This window comes from Heliangelus exortis, chromosome 1, assembly GCF_036169615.1.
Source record: "Heliangelus exortis chromosome 1, bHelExo1.hap1, whole genome shotgun sequence".
NCBI classification, from domain to species: Eukaryota; Metazoa; Chordata; class Aves; order Apodiformes; family Trochilidae; genus Heliangelus; species Heliangelus exortis.
The window spans coordinates 158,944,920-158,959,478 of NC_092422.1; the positions used below are offsets into that span (position 1 = coordinate 158,944,920).

General features: G+C 41.8%; 1 protein-coding gene and 1 long non-coding RNA gene across 12 annotated transcripts in view; both read left to right on the top strand.

Moving 5' to 3' along the window:
- Window positions 1-12,311, top strand: part of LOC139791272 (uncharacterized) — a 294,536-nt gene extending 282,225 nt beyond the window's left edge. Inside the window, exons 13-15 of the long non-coding RNA XR_011723849.1 lie at window positions 5,150-5,295; window positions 10,489-11,261; window positions 11,795-12,311. This is a non-coding gene — a long non-coding RNA (uncharacterized lncRNA). The remainder of the gene's footprint in view (window positions 1-5,149; window positions 5,296-10,488; window positions 11,262-11,794) is intronic.
- A 1,100-nt stretch (window positions 12,312-13,411) lies between these two features.
- The window catches only part of PPARA (peroxisome proliferator activated receptor alpha), a 42,520-nt gene continuing 41,372 nt past the window's right edge, over window positions 13,412-14,559 (top strand). For 4 of the 11 annotated variants that reach the window (XM_071733323.1, XM_071733320.1, XM_071733319.1 and 1 more), the window contains exons 1-2: window positions 13,412-13,492; window positions 14,176-14,361. The gene's annotated coding sequence lies outside the window, so the exon portion shown is untranslated. Of the gene's footprint in view, window positions 13,896-14,175; window positions 14,362-14,559 lie in introns of all 11 variants that reach the window. The other 7 variants (XM_071733322.1, XM_071733321.1, XM_071733324.1 and 4 more) reach the window with 4 other exon arrangements.

Consider the following 14,559-nt stretch of genomic DNA (forward strand, 5'->3'; position numbering starts at 1 on the left):
TAAAATATAACCTGTTACATCAAACTCCTACTGATTTTTCATCAGGCCTGATATCTTTACGATACATACTGTGCATGGGTTTTACTGTGGTGTTTTGTTCTGTTTTTTATTAAATAGTAACTATCTTCTAGTTTCAGAAGCACCTTGGTATATTCTGAGCTTAACAACAAGTGATGTTTATCCTTGTGGACAACTTTATAATTCATTTATCAGTACCAACATCTGCTTTGCATCCAACTGAAAAAGCAATTACAGAAAGTCACTTTTCTTCCATACCATGATGTTGGCAAGAAGCCACCTCACTTATGGTGCTAGGACATGGAAAAATAACACAGAGTAGAGTATGAAAGCACTGCAGTTTGTACAACACAGTTAAACCCAGTCCATGAGATAGATAAGCTGAGCAAATTCATCTGGAAAGAGTCATACCTAAAAGTTGTGTTTCTGAAGAGCAGCAGAAGGTAAAGCCTAGTGCACAGCTACATATCCTAACTAATAGGACTTGCATAGGTCCTCTTCTTGTGTGGCTGCTGGATGCTCAGGAGAGCACAGCACTGTACTTACAGCAGTGGTTTACAATACAGTCTCGTTCGGGGCACTGTAGGTGTCATTCCAAGTTGTGATGTATGGCTGAAAAAGATGTGCTTATGGACCCATTTGGGCTTCAGAGTCCACCAACTCCCGTGGGGCTGAGGATGTGTTTAGCCTGAGGTTAACACAAAAGTTATTTGGTAGTGGTTTGGGTTTTTTTAATTATTCCACACATATAGTCCTCGCAAAACCTGCAGTAGCTAAATTCACTTTGACTAATATTTAGAGGACTGTCTTGAACAACTGTTGAGTACAACCTGCCAGCATCCTCCCTGAGCTCTGGAGGGCTGAATTCTTAAAAATGCTTTTATGATGATGGCTTCACACTGACAATACACTTCTGAGTGTGAACAGTGCTGTTTCTGTGTCTGCTGGCAAATAGGAAGAATTATTAACACTAGATGATTGCAGCTATGCCACAGCAGATAGTTTGTTGGGGGTTTTTTTTCTGAAAAGAAATATATAAAAAGAAGTACATGCATCCCCAAGACAGGGATTATAATTTTGTTATGTGGTCTGCACAAAAAGTGACCTCCCACCAGCTGTCTTATGGGCTGTAGTTTTGCTGTGTTGACCACTGATACTTTCTGGCAATTATATGGGAGGAAGATGAGAATGTAATTCTGTTGGATCTGGGGTTTTTAAAATAACTTCCTGGTTTTGTCTTGCTTCTACACTGGCTAATCTAGCAAGGAAAAAATAACCACAACATCTTTATTTCTCAGAATCCCCATAAAAAGAGATAAAATCCTCTCACTAGGTTTGGATGGGTAGGTTAAGTGGTACCAATAGAGCCTAAAGGGCAGAAGTGTCAATAGCTGTCCTGCCTCCTGGCTTCACCCAAAGTTATTCACTGTCAACGAAGAATAATTTGAAGGTCTCTGTTTCTTTCCCTCAGATGTCTCTGCATCTGCTACATCTCAGCAGTAGATTATTTTCCTTTTTTTTTCATACCAGCTTCCCACTCCTGAACCTCAGTCTGAATACCACCCAGAAAAATTGATGAGGTCCAAAGTCCAAAGCGGCATTAATAAAACATACACATCAAGTCAAGCTTTCATCGTGACCTTTACTGTGACCCCTGTGCTCCCCCACTTTTCCTGGGTGCTATCTCCTGCTGTGCTGTGAGCTTCTCCAGGAGGAGTTATCCCTTTATTTGCTGTAAAGGACTCTGCTCTGCAGTAATGACTAAAAAATAACAGCAGCAGGTTACAGTATGCACAGCATGAGGGATGTAGCTGCCAAGAATTAAAGTTTGATCCTTGTGTTCCCCAGGAAAGAAAGGCTCAGTGTATTTAGCACATTGCTCCAAGTGATTAATCCAGTGAATAAAGGTGGGGGCGTTCCTAAGGCACATGAAATTATTTTTCAAAAGTATGTTTTAATTATGCTGGAACAACAAAGCCTTACAATTGAACTACCTAGTTTTTACAAGCCCTGTGGTGACTGTGATAGGGACTGGAAAAAAAAAATCTAAAATAGTAGACGTCTGTATCAAACATATTTGCTCAATAATCTTTTTTGTATCCAAGAGCTTGTCGGAAACCTGGTGTCAGGTACAGGCTGCTCAGGGTTCAGCCTGTTGTTTCTGACTGAACAGGATCCAGTTCAGCTTTCCAAAGGAGCAGTCAGCATAGGTTTTCATACTTTTGTATTCCCAATCTTTTCTTTTAATGTAGGGTTTGACCCTTCCCTACGGAGTAACCCTACCTGGAGGCTATCTAGTGAGCAGCCTTGCTGAGCTCAGGCCAATTGGACACCACTTAACATTGTTTACAGAAGAGAAAAGCAGAGCCACATAGGTTAGCAACCAACTCTAAAACTAATTTCAAAGTACATTCTCCGATAGCACAATACACAGCTTTCAAATGTATGACATGAGTGGGTATCTGAGAAAAAACATGAAATCAACCAGAATTTATCCAAAGGCAGCCTGACTTTCATGAGCCACAGGGACAAATAAAATGTGAATAACTTCAGAAGAAAACACTGTAGATAGGTCTCCAAGGTGACTAAAATGTGACTAGATTAATTTAACATCTGTAGGTATATTCCTAAGTCAAAGCATCATTAATGTAATAGATATTCCAGCTGTAATGCTCCTGTTTCTGGAGTGAAAAAAAAAACCAAAACAAAAAAATAATGTAAAAGCTAGAAACTGAAAAATTAATGAAAAATAGTTAGTTGTTCCAACTAGGCTCTTCTAGGAATTGCAGAGTTTAAAAAAAAAATCAGAATGAAATTAGCTTTTTTGTTTAAATCAGAGATCAATTAGCTCTGGGTTAAATATATTTTTATTCCAGTATTCTATCCTGCTTTTTTTAAATGTATATTTCACCTTTATTTGCCTAATAATACATATTTTGTTGTATGTTGTTCATGGGGTTGATAGTGGGATACTGATTAATTCCAGTCTTTGTCTCTTATCTGAGCAAACAAAAGTTTAAACTGTCTTAGATCCTTCAGCTATGTATAGGCAAAAAAACCGCCCTAAATTTTAATTTAAATCTGATTAAATTATGTGTTCCAAAGAACTGAGTAGTCAGGTAAACAGGATGAAGAATTCTACTATAATTATGTTGATAGTCAGTGAAGAGTTTACTTTTAAAAAAAAAAGAAAATAAATAGAATATCCAAAGCAAGTGGCCTTTACCATCTTCTCCCAAGGTGTGGTTTAACAAACAACTGAACTGGTGTAATACCTTACAGCTCTAAGGGGAAGATCTTGCTTCCTCCTGCCTTCTTCTGAGGAACCTCTCCTCACCCTTGTGCCTGCTCTGGTCTTTAGTGGCTCCCGGTTGAGTCAACTCAACTCAACTCAACCCAACCCAACTCAGCTCAACTCACTAACCCACAGAAAATTATCCAGTCTTTTTGGCAGGTTAGTGAGTCAAATTTTGACTTAGTAAGGGCTTTGAAAAATACCAAAGCTCAAGGAAGACAAATGGCAGAGCACATGCCTGAAGCAAGGGGTAGGAGGAGGGAATAAGGTTTTCTCTTTCCAGTGATGCTGACCAACCACATCAACATTATTCCAAAAGATTGCACTGCTGCCAGAATACCATGAAATACAGTTCTGTAGCCTGAGACACCTCAGTTTGAGGATTTCTTACTGGATCAGGTTCCAGTTTTAAAATTAGGACATGGCATTACCCATTATTAGGAAAAAAAAAAAAAAAAAAAAAAGAAAAGAAAAAAAAAAAGATTGGGTTGGTTTTTACCTACACCAAAGTGCTTGTCTTGGAGCATAATAATGCACAATAGTTAATCTAACTGTAAAATCTAAAGTGGAGAGACAGTACTTGTAATTCTACTACCAAGTAATTAGGTGATGTCAGCAGACTCACACCTTTGGTTAATCCAACCTAATTTACCCCTCAGTAACATAGCATTGCCTTCACCCCATTTTTTCAGTGGTGCAGGTAGCTCAGTCTGCGTATGTTGCATTAAACACTTTGTATGAGAGGACAAAGCTGCTGACACGTGGGAAAGTGACAGGGCACTTTTTATCTTTTACATAGCTTCACCTGGTAAATTCCTAGAATGTAAGCATTTCAAAATAAAACATATAGGGCAGGTATACAGACAAGGTTGTGGATTTTTTTTTTCTTTCTAGATTAAATAGAAATAAATCAGAGGTATACTAAGCTATTGGATACGTTGGGAAACCCCAGTTTGGACATGAAACAAACATTTAGAATGCTGATCCCTTGGCTAAACAGCAAATATTTTGTGTTCTTTAGCAAATATTTGCAGACTTACACACAAACGAATTAGGTAATCAAAGGAACTGGAATCAGGTAGCATGAATCAAAATGGATGCAAAACTCGAGGATAAGGCTCTCATTAAACACTCCAGTGCAATGTGGTCCTTGTGGGACAGCACCAGTGACCCACTTGGTCCTGTCAGCAGTGTTTCCCAGTTGCTTGGGAACCTTCAAGGTCCTCAGCTCTGGCTGTCAAAGCCCAGACAGCAAGTGTGGGTGAACCCTGAGAGGTAGGGAGCTGGCAGGAGACCAGCTTTGGAGTATTTCCTGCTTTACTTTCAAGCATTACGAATTTTGTCTGCCAGGTTCTAGAGCCAAATGTAGCAGAAGGCTGAATGTTACCTCAAGCCATAAACAGGAGGTAAAAAGAAAGGTAATTAATGAATATAAAATTCTTTTTTTTTTTTTTTTTTTTTGTTTTGATGGGGGAACCCCTTTAAAATTAAAAATGAAACATCTGGTGACACTGGTGTGCAGAAAAGCAGACTTCAAAGGCCTGCAGCTCACAGAAGTCCTTGCTGTTGCTTTTTTAAAACCACATATCCAGATTTTTATTCTGGCTCTCACTGCATGTGGAGTGCATGGAATGATCTGAGAAAAGAAGGTTTCTTTGTGTGGTTGTTTTTTTTTTCTTAACTGGTAAGACATTAGCTCAGGGATTATTATGAGAAAAAAAAAAAACAACAACTGTTTGGAAAATATGCTGAATATTGCAGATATTATAGGAAAGCTTTGGAAAAACTGCTGGATTTGCATCCAGCTCTGAGCACAACAGTTTTTATTTCTTGCAGGTTCGGTATCAAATTATTTCCATGAGGTTTCCAGAAGTGAATGAAGCATTTCAAGCATGGTTTCACTGAAGAGAGGGGTCTACCTGCAGAACAATCTGTCGTGTGTGATTTTGTTTACTTCTGCCTGTTTGCTAACCTCCAACTTGGTGAGTCACAGCATTTTTACTGCCATGCTATCCATTCCATAGGCTTAACACACTCCTCTGCTTTATTATTAACCAAGTCCAAAGGTATACTCCCCTCTCCCACACAGATCTTCCAGATAATCACAGCTCCTGAATATCTTCTTACTTAAAATTGCTCTTTACATTTTGGATAAATACAGTTTTAGTAGTTGATACTCTCGTGTTGCTGAAATGATGTCCTTTCCCAGTCCCCCAAGCTCAGAGGGTTTTCAGTGTTACAGCTCCTGTCCCTGCTCATGTATCTCATCTCCAAAGAGCTGGGACTTCCTTGTGCCAGCTACAGACCTTTTCTGGTTAGGCTCCTCATGGCCGTGTTGAGAAATCACCTTCTTTTCCAGGATTTCATGCAGCTGCCCTCTAAAAAAAGCAGCCCCTTTCCTCTCTTTCCTTACCCTTCAGATCACTTGCAAGTCATCTTCTCTGTTTCTTTGGCCAGACTCAGCTGTGGTTTGATGCCAGGCTGATTTCAGTAGCAATTCAGGTGGAAGGAATCCAGCCAGAGCTACTTCATTGCAGCACGTCACTTCTCCAGGACATGGGAGATGTGCTGTGAATTAGATCAGGAAATAATTTTTATTTCCTGCTGCTCTTTTTTTCTATTATTTTTCAGCAGAACAGCCCCCACTGATCTTGTTCACAGCACGTCCCTGCAAAGAGCTGAAGGAGGGAAAATTCAAGGGTGGTGCATGGGGACACAAAAAGTGGGACTGAGTGTTGGGATTTTTCTGAAGCCACAGGATCAGAAAACTGGCCTCTCTGCTGCTGGCCTGAGATGAGCCTTCCACCAGTTTCTAACAAACTTCTCAATATGTCTTTAGAGCCCAGTAAATACGCACGTGTTTTCAAATCTCATCTGACCTCCCTCTTCTGTTTACTTGTGGAGTTCTAACGTTTTGTTTGCAAAGTGTTTTATCAAACACTTCAAACAGTTCTAGAAGTATGGTCTTGCTTTGAAAAAAAACTAGAGGTAGAACTTAGTTATAAGCTGTTAGTATTCATCCAATGAGGCTGACTGCTGTAAAAAATGGGGAGAGATATTTGAACGAAAACACGGGTGGACAAAGTGAGAAGGAAGAACTGATACCTGAAGGGCATCAGACTGTACATGTACTGTGTTTGTTTAAAAATCTGACTTGTAGATGTGCAGTGGTTGAGCAAAGAGACCAGAAATTAAATTTCTGGTTGTTCTTCATAAGAGGCAGTACAAGAGTGTGCTCAATGTATCAGTTGTGAACGGTGGAAAAGACTGGGTGTAGCACAGTAAGTGTTAGTCATGGCCTGGAAAGAGGGTAGGAAAACAATTTACACTGAATAGTTACTCAGCTAATTGCTTTGACTAAATCTCAGATTTCAACACCCTAGAACCCAAACCTGAAAATTTTATTTGACAGGATGGCAGAAATACTTGCCCCTTCACCATGTGCGTGTGTAATATTAGAAGTAATATTTCTAAAACTGCATTTGGTAGTACAAATGAGCAGGATTAAGGATCTTGGAGGGCTGCAAAACTGATTAGTTGAGCTCTGGGAAATTCCTCAGGGTGGATATAAAGTACCAGTGCTGCATGATGCCTATCCTACCTGCTCACCATGTGCTACCACCCTGAAAGCAGCAGTCAACCTCTACTTTCACTTTAATTGCCTCAATTAAAAAAAAAAAAAAAACAAACAAAAAACCCCACACCTAAAAATATTTTAAAAATAAAATAAAATAATAATAAAAAAAAAACAACAGCACAGCCACCACAGCAGGTTAACTTTAAACTCACCTTCAAAAGCCACTGGACTTTGCACCAAAACAAATATACTTGTACGTGATTCACACTGGCTCTCCTTGGGTACTCTGGCAATAACACAACTTTTAAAATCACTGCATCTCCTTGTTAAATAAATGGGCTTACACCTTTGTTGTATGAAGAACTTGGTCTGAAGTGTAGACACTTAGCATGGAGGCCAACAAATTCCTATTCAGTTCTAATTTCTGCACTTGGGCTGAATTATTTACAAAGAGATGAGATCACAACAAGCTGACAGTGACATGGTAATGCCTTCTTAAAATCTGTATAAAACATGAGCAAAGGTGCAAAAACTACTGAAGTTTAAACTGAGGCTACAGCTAAAGCCAGAAATGGGTAAATAAGTATTGATTGAACAATGTTGGTAGAATTTACCAGTTACAGAGTAAGCTAATCTAGGCATGCAAGGGAGTACATACATTCTACAGAGGTATAAAAGAGGGTTTTAAAGAAAACCAAGCAGAAATCACTGAAGAAACATATTCCACTAAAAACCATATTCCACCATAGGTTCTTTCCTGCTTTTGTGTTCTAGAATGTCTTGCTAATATACAAGCTCCTCAGGGAAAGGGCAGATTTTCTGCATGATTATGAAAGGACATTAATGAGAGCACAGGGTGTTACAGGCAAGAAGGAGTGGGAATTGGAAGCAGATGTCAGAGAGGGGTACAGAGCTGACGTAAATAGTAAAGAGACTTGTGAGGGACAGCAAAAGATAGTTTTAGCTGGAGAGGTTGAAGAATGGAGGCCAGAAAAGATGTTGCAATAGTGAATAAAATATGAATCACAGTTGTGGTGATGACAGGGAGAGATATTAAAGATGTCACCCAAGAAGAGAACCTCAGTGACATACATAAAAACACCAAATGTGAAACTGAAACTGGGGGAAAAGGGTCAACAAAGGTTTTACTGAGCCAACAGAGAAAAAGTAGGAGGAAGTAAGAGGCCTAGAAAAGAAAAAAACCTCTTTGAAACAGGAAAAGTCTTCAATAGAAGTAGTATTTCAGTAGAAATACTGGCACTGATAAGTTAAAATGCATTAAGTAATTAAATTAAGGATTAATTACATTGAAAGTTCATCTATATCCAAGTGTAATGACAAAAAACAAAAAAAACACCTCAGATAAGGGAGGAAACTTATCCCTTCAGTGACACATCATAGCACGTACCATGGGCAACAAAGGAAGGAGCAAAAAAAAAAACAGGAACAAATGACAAAATTTCTCCTTTGTTCAAGATGCTGAGCAGTGGTTTGTTTTCTAAAATAGCATAATTTTATTATACTAACTGGTTTTTTAGCAGTTCTCAAAGACAATAAAACTATTACTAAATCTGCTAAATCCTGCTTACCCTGGTAATACAGTGTCTGATATAAAAAGAAATTTATAGAATCAGAAACACTGGAGGAAGAAAGAATTCAGATGGGAATTCAGGGGGGATTTGGAAAAGAACAGCACAGCTGAATTTTAAGAACAATTTTTAACTCACATAAACTGCTTTCAAGCTGATAGTTTCCCCCTAGTTCCTTCACATTCTTCAGAAGGCTCTAGCGTGGGCTCCCCCTCAGAAAAAGCTTGGCTGGGGTTTACTATTTTTCCCTCTCTCTTTCAGCTCACCTTTAATGTGTGCATCCTGCATTACTTTAAGAAAGGTTCTTGCTTACTGTTAATAAGCTTTTCTTTAAAGAAGAACTTTTTTATTAAAATGGAGAAATGAAACAGACTGATAATAACAATGAAGGGAGAGAATTATCACATTAAAAAAATGTTAATCAACAATTCTCAAAATTGCTGCCAATAACACAGCAATGGTAGACAGCACCAGCCTAAAGAGAATGTTGGTTATTAGAGAAATTCTAAACATTTTGGGCTAGGAAGGGTTAATTGGTAAGCTAAAGCACCAGCATCTTACTGGTTCTGAAGATGAAAATGCAACTCTTCTTAGCCTTTTTGGCACAGTAAGAGATGTATGGACATCTGGAATGTTTGATCTTGACTGTCTGACAAATAATGAATTATTTCACTAGTAAGAATAATGAGCAAAGTCACTTTGAAATACAGATAGAAATTATCTAAATGATTGAGTCTTTACCTTACATTGATGGGATAGCATGGTAAACATCTCTAACAAAAATTAAATTTAAGTAACTATTTTAATCACTTACTTTGTTGGGAAATAAAATCTCAGCTTGGATTAAAAAAATAATCCAATGTCTAAATAGTTTTGTGGAGCATTAGGCTTGTGTAAACCTGTAACCTGCATCCTGGTTCCATCCAAAACCTGTTAAAACAAGGCAGATGAGTTTCATATGATTTACCTTAAAATGTTTTCTTTTGTCATGTTCAGTCTTACACCTTTGCTCTAACCCAGCAGAGAGGTGCATCTAAAAACAACCAACTCTCAAAACCCACCTGCCCAAAACCAACCAGCAAAGCAAAGTAGCACAGACATTTCTCTAAAAAGACTGCTATGCTGGAGCAGAACTTCATGATGAAAGGTCAGGACAGATAAGTCTTACAGGTCTCCTCTGTTTCACCAGTTGCTTGGTTGTATTTTTTTTTAAAGGGGTTGTTTTGGTGAGAGAGAGAGCTGCTCTTTCAACAATAATTCACATACAGTGTATGCATGCAACCCACATATTAAAGTAAATAAATCTAATAATCTCCTCTTCATTATCACATGGGGCTTTTGTTTTCAACTTATTTTGACCAGGCACAAATGGGCAAGATCCATCATGCACAAAATTGTATGCAAAAAGTCTTAAATTACACTTGAATGTGTTTTTATATTTGTGTTCGTGTCCTCTGTTCATAAAACTTGTTGTCTTATGATGGTCTGGCCACCTGGGTTCTTTCAGGAAGAATAAAATAGTGAAATATTTTTCATTTACTACGTGTTAGTTTAGTAAAACCTGAGCAGTCACACAAAACCAGAGCCATACGTAACTCCATTTCTGCTTATGAAATGCTGACTACAAGGTTTGGTCTCTGCAGTTCCCTTTCAAATAGATACCTAAATGGGAAGGCTTTTAATTTACTTATTATATTGTCTTTGACAGGAAGGTCTTTAGTGATGATCCAGCAAAAATGAGGCACATGGTCTGTTAAAATCTCTAGCATTGGATCAACAAGAGAAACCACAGTAAATATTTGAGCACGGGGTCAGCCCACTTCCTGCATTTTACCCATAGTTGGAGGAGGTGGTGAAGGCATTGCCAATTTTTTGCTGGTGTGGTCCATTTCCCAGAGTTTTGAATGAGTCTGTGCTGACTGGGGTCTGCTGCTCTGCTTCCACGGAATTGTTACCAGGGACTCTCTATCTGGACTTTAAATAAATGGAAAGGCATTTTTCTTTTGCAGATGAAAATGTTTTGTGACAGAAATGTCAGCCACACATGACAGTGGAGACCTCTGACAAAGACTTTGAAGATGGAAAATCAAAGACTGCACAAGTCTGCTGCTTGTTTCACAACTCTCAGGCTCTTAGGCAATTGTAATATGACTACTGCATATTAATAGAATAGAACACTAATTAAAGATTATTCCATCTAGAAGCCTAGTAAATAATCTATTTTTCCTTTCTAAAAGCTTGCACATTTAAATAGCTAATGGATGTTTATGATATTTAGTATAAAATTTGAACTGCAATACAAATTTACAGAACCTGGTCAGTAATCTACACTTAAACAGCACTTTGGGTACGAAAGGAATCAGTACTGTCTCCTTGGCACGTATTTTGAATGTGGGATACATTCTCTTCCTCTCTACAGATGCTGTCTGCAACACCAGCCACTTTTATGGACAAAATGGGTGCAACTGATTTTCAAAGAAACCCTTCCAAAATAGGGATTAAGAGCTCTTCTTCGTGTCTGGGATAACACAGTCCTTTTTGCTGACCATGCTGTAGATGGAGGTTGCTATGAGTTTGGTTATCAGCAAGTGGGGAGGGATAGCTCATAAACAGGAAACTGCCTAAAACTCATCTTTAATTCCAAAAAATATTTTGTGTTTTTACTGCCTGTTGGGCAACGTTAGTGTGTGAGCCAGGATAAGATGTATGAAACACCTCTTTGCCCCTCAGAAAAGCTATCTGAGCTCAACGGAGACATTGGCAATAGCAAAGGCCTGATGCAGTGAGTCTCTCAAAAATGTGTATATTTCCAAGGCAAAAGCCCATTTTTGAGAATTCTTCTTCAGCACTTGTACAATATCACCTCAGGGACCAGCAGGGCAAGTGTGTGTGCAAACAGACCTCCTAAAACCTGTCTGAAAATTTAATATGGGAACTCAAATACAAACGTCCTCACTCACCACAACTTCCTTGACAAGCAAGAAACAGTTTTAAGAGCTGATCACACACCTAAAGGAAACAAACATGTATTTGTAACTCCACAAAAGCTTTGTGGAGTTACACAATGTATGTATGGAGGTGTGGGGGGGTGGAATATGTGGGGAACGGAAGAGTAGAGGGGAAAAAAAAAAAACTGCATGAAAAACTTGTCCTCTCAGGTAATATCTTTATGGAAATAGACCCTTACCCTTGTTATCAGCTGAACTCTGTTACACACGGAGGCTTGGAGAAATATGTAGCTGTTAAAATGGGGAATTAACTTTCTAAATTAACTGACTTTTTTTTTTTTTTCTTTTTTTTCTTTTTCTTTGGCAGAGGCTGTTGGCCCAGCTTGGGACACCTCTTGCAGCAGCACTACTGATTGACAAGTCAGGCTGTGACTGGAACCGGCTTGAAGTAGTCTGAAAAAACCTTAAATTACTGTGAATCTGAGGGCTTTCACTAGCTTCTGTTTTCTGCTGCTAATACTGCCTTTTAGTGGTTCACACTGAGGATTTGGGTTGATTTTTCAGCTTCTACCATTACTTCTGTTCCCCTACGGAGTGTTTTGGTGCCCAGGTCCACGTGCTTTACCCAAATTTGAGCAATGTACAGAATTAAACACAGCGCTCACTGCAGCAGGGGCCAAGCCTCCAGGGCCGTGCTCACCTTCCTTCCCCTCGGGCTCTGTGTTTCTATTTTCTGAACTGACACAAACTATGTTTCCACTGCGTAAAAATAAGCAGAAGCTGCACGTGTCTGTGCTTGGTACAGGTAAAATAACAACTCAAATAGGTCACGATGGCTTCTCCTCCTGGCATTATTGAGTACTTAGGCCAGTAATAAAGTGAAATAGTCTGTTTCCTTTCCCTTTTTCCTTTCCTTTTTCTTTTTCCTTTCCTTTTTCCTTTCCCTTCCTTTTTCCTTTCCTTTCCTTTTTCCATTCCTTTTTCTTTTTCCTTTCCTTTCCCTTATCTTTCCTTTCCTTTCTCCTTTCCTTTTTCCTTTCCTCTCCTTTTTCCTCTTTTTCCTCTCCTTTTTCCCTTCCTTTTTCCTTTCCTCTCCTTTATCCTCTCCTTTTTTCTCTCCTTTTTCCTTTCCTTTTTCCTCTCCTTTCTCCTCTCCTTTTTCTTTTTACTCTCCTTCTTCCTTTCCTTTTCCCTTCCCTTTCCTTTTTCTTTTTCCTTTCTTTTTCCCTTTCCTTTTTCTTTTTCCTTTCTTTTTCCCTTTCCTTTTTCTTTTTCCTTTCTTTTTCCCTTTCCTTTTTCCTTTTTCTTTTTCCTTCCCTTTTCCTTTTTCCTTTCCTTTCCTTTTTCTTTTCCTGAATGGATGAGAACATTAAAGTGAAAATGCAATTACACGCTTTAAAGAGCTGGGAATATGTTTTATACAGTCATGATCATGACCATAATCATGAGGATCATCAAATGTAATGACACACGCAGCAGCCAAAGAGCAGAAATAGAAGCAGGGGGGGATCTGACCCCCTCTTTTCAAACCACTGCGTGCTTCTGGCTGTTTACATTTCCCAGATTTAAGAGCCTCAGGAAGCCAAAGCCCCTCACAAAAACCTCGCTTAGGAGTTTGGGGGATTTCATTCAAGATTTCAGGCTTGGCTTTGCAGCCGTGACCCACAGCAACTTTGGGAACACGAGAAAGCTTTCCTCAGCTCTCCCGCACTCCAGCCAGCAGCCCCTTGGCACAGCCGCCCCGCACCTCAGGGCCCGGCCGCTCGCCCCCGCATCCCGTTCCCCCGCAGCCCCATCGCATCCCCTTTCCCAGGCAGCAGCCAACCGGGCCGGTCCTCCTCCCGCCGGGCCTTTATTCGCCCTTGAGGGAACGCCCGGGCGGCTCCGGCTGCTACCGCCTCCCCCCCTTTCTCCCGCCGCGGCCCCGGGCAGCCCCCGCCCCGCCCCCCGCAGGTCCCTCCCCGCCCGGCCAATCGCGGGCGGCCATGGCGGGAGGTGTGTGCCACGACCTCACTTCCGGTACCTGTCAGCCTGCCGCCCGCCGTCAGTCAGGCGCAGGACCGGGGTACTTCTGCCCTCCTCCTCCTTCTCTTCCTCCTCCTCCTCCTCCTCCTCCTCCCCACCCCCGGCTCCCGACCCCTCCCCAACCCCTTCTCCCCCTCCTCTCACACCCCCCTCCAGACCCCCCCCCCGCCGCCCTGACAGCTCCCGGCGGCTCCTGCCCGCGGCCCAGGCTGGCGGCCGGAGGGTGCGGGCGCGGCGGTTGGGAGGCGTTGGGGCGAGCCCGTGCCGGGCGCAACACCGGGAACGACGGCGGATCGCGGCTGGGGGACGCGGCGGTGCCTGCCCGACCCGACCCGTCCCGACCCGTCCTTGTCCGGCCCCTTGTCCCGCTGCTCTCCACGGGTTCCGAACGGCCGCAGGCGGCCGCGCCTCTTAGCTTGCCTGCGGGCGGGCAGTAATGCACGGTATTGCCTTAGGGGCGGCCCCCTCTCCCCGCCCCTGACTGACCGGGTCCCGGCTGGGGCTCCGGCGACCCAGGGGGCACAGGGAGGGGGGCGGAGGCGGTGGGATCGCGGCTGGGTGCCTGCCCCCTCCTTCATATGAGACGGTGGCGGTGTTGCTAATAACCTGTCCTTCCCTCCCCTGCTCCCTCCCCCCTCCCAGCCCTCACCTCCCCCTCCTCGTTTTCTTATTTTTTTATTTTTTTATTAATTTCTTTCTGCATCTCGTCGCCTCGTTTTAAAGCCCTTTGCGAAAGCCCGGCGGTGGCAAAGGCGAGGAGAAGGAGTTAGCTGGCCTGGGGAGATGCTGTAGCTGTTCCGGCTGCTGCGCTTGCGGCTTGGTGCCAGCTGCCCGCCCTGGGAGGACCGGGCTCGGAACCGGGCTAAAGGACGAGCAAGAGCCGGCCCTGTCGGAGGCTGGCGTTTGTAGGTAAAGAGCGATCTTGGAAACTTTGTGGGGAGACTTCAGGGTGCTGGCGGGGGTGGGGAGCAGGGGAGAAGACAATGTCCTGTTGTGTGAGGTGCTGTTTGGCAGCTGTCACGTCTCTTAAATGCAGCACGTTTGAATTGTCGTTCACTTTGTTTGAGAAAGGAACTTGGGCACTAGGCTTCCAACTTCCAATACGTG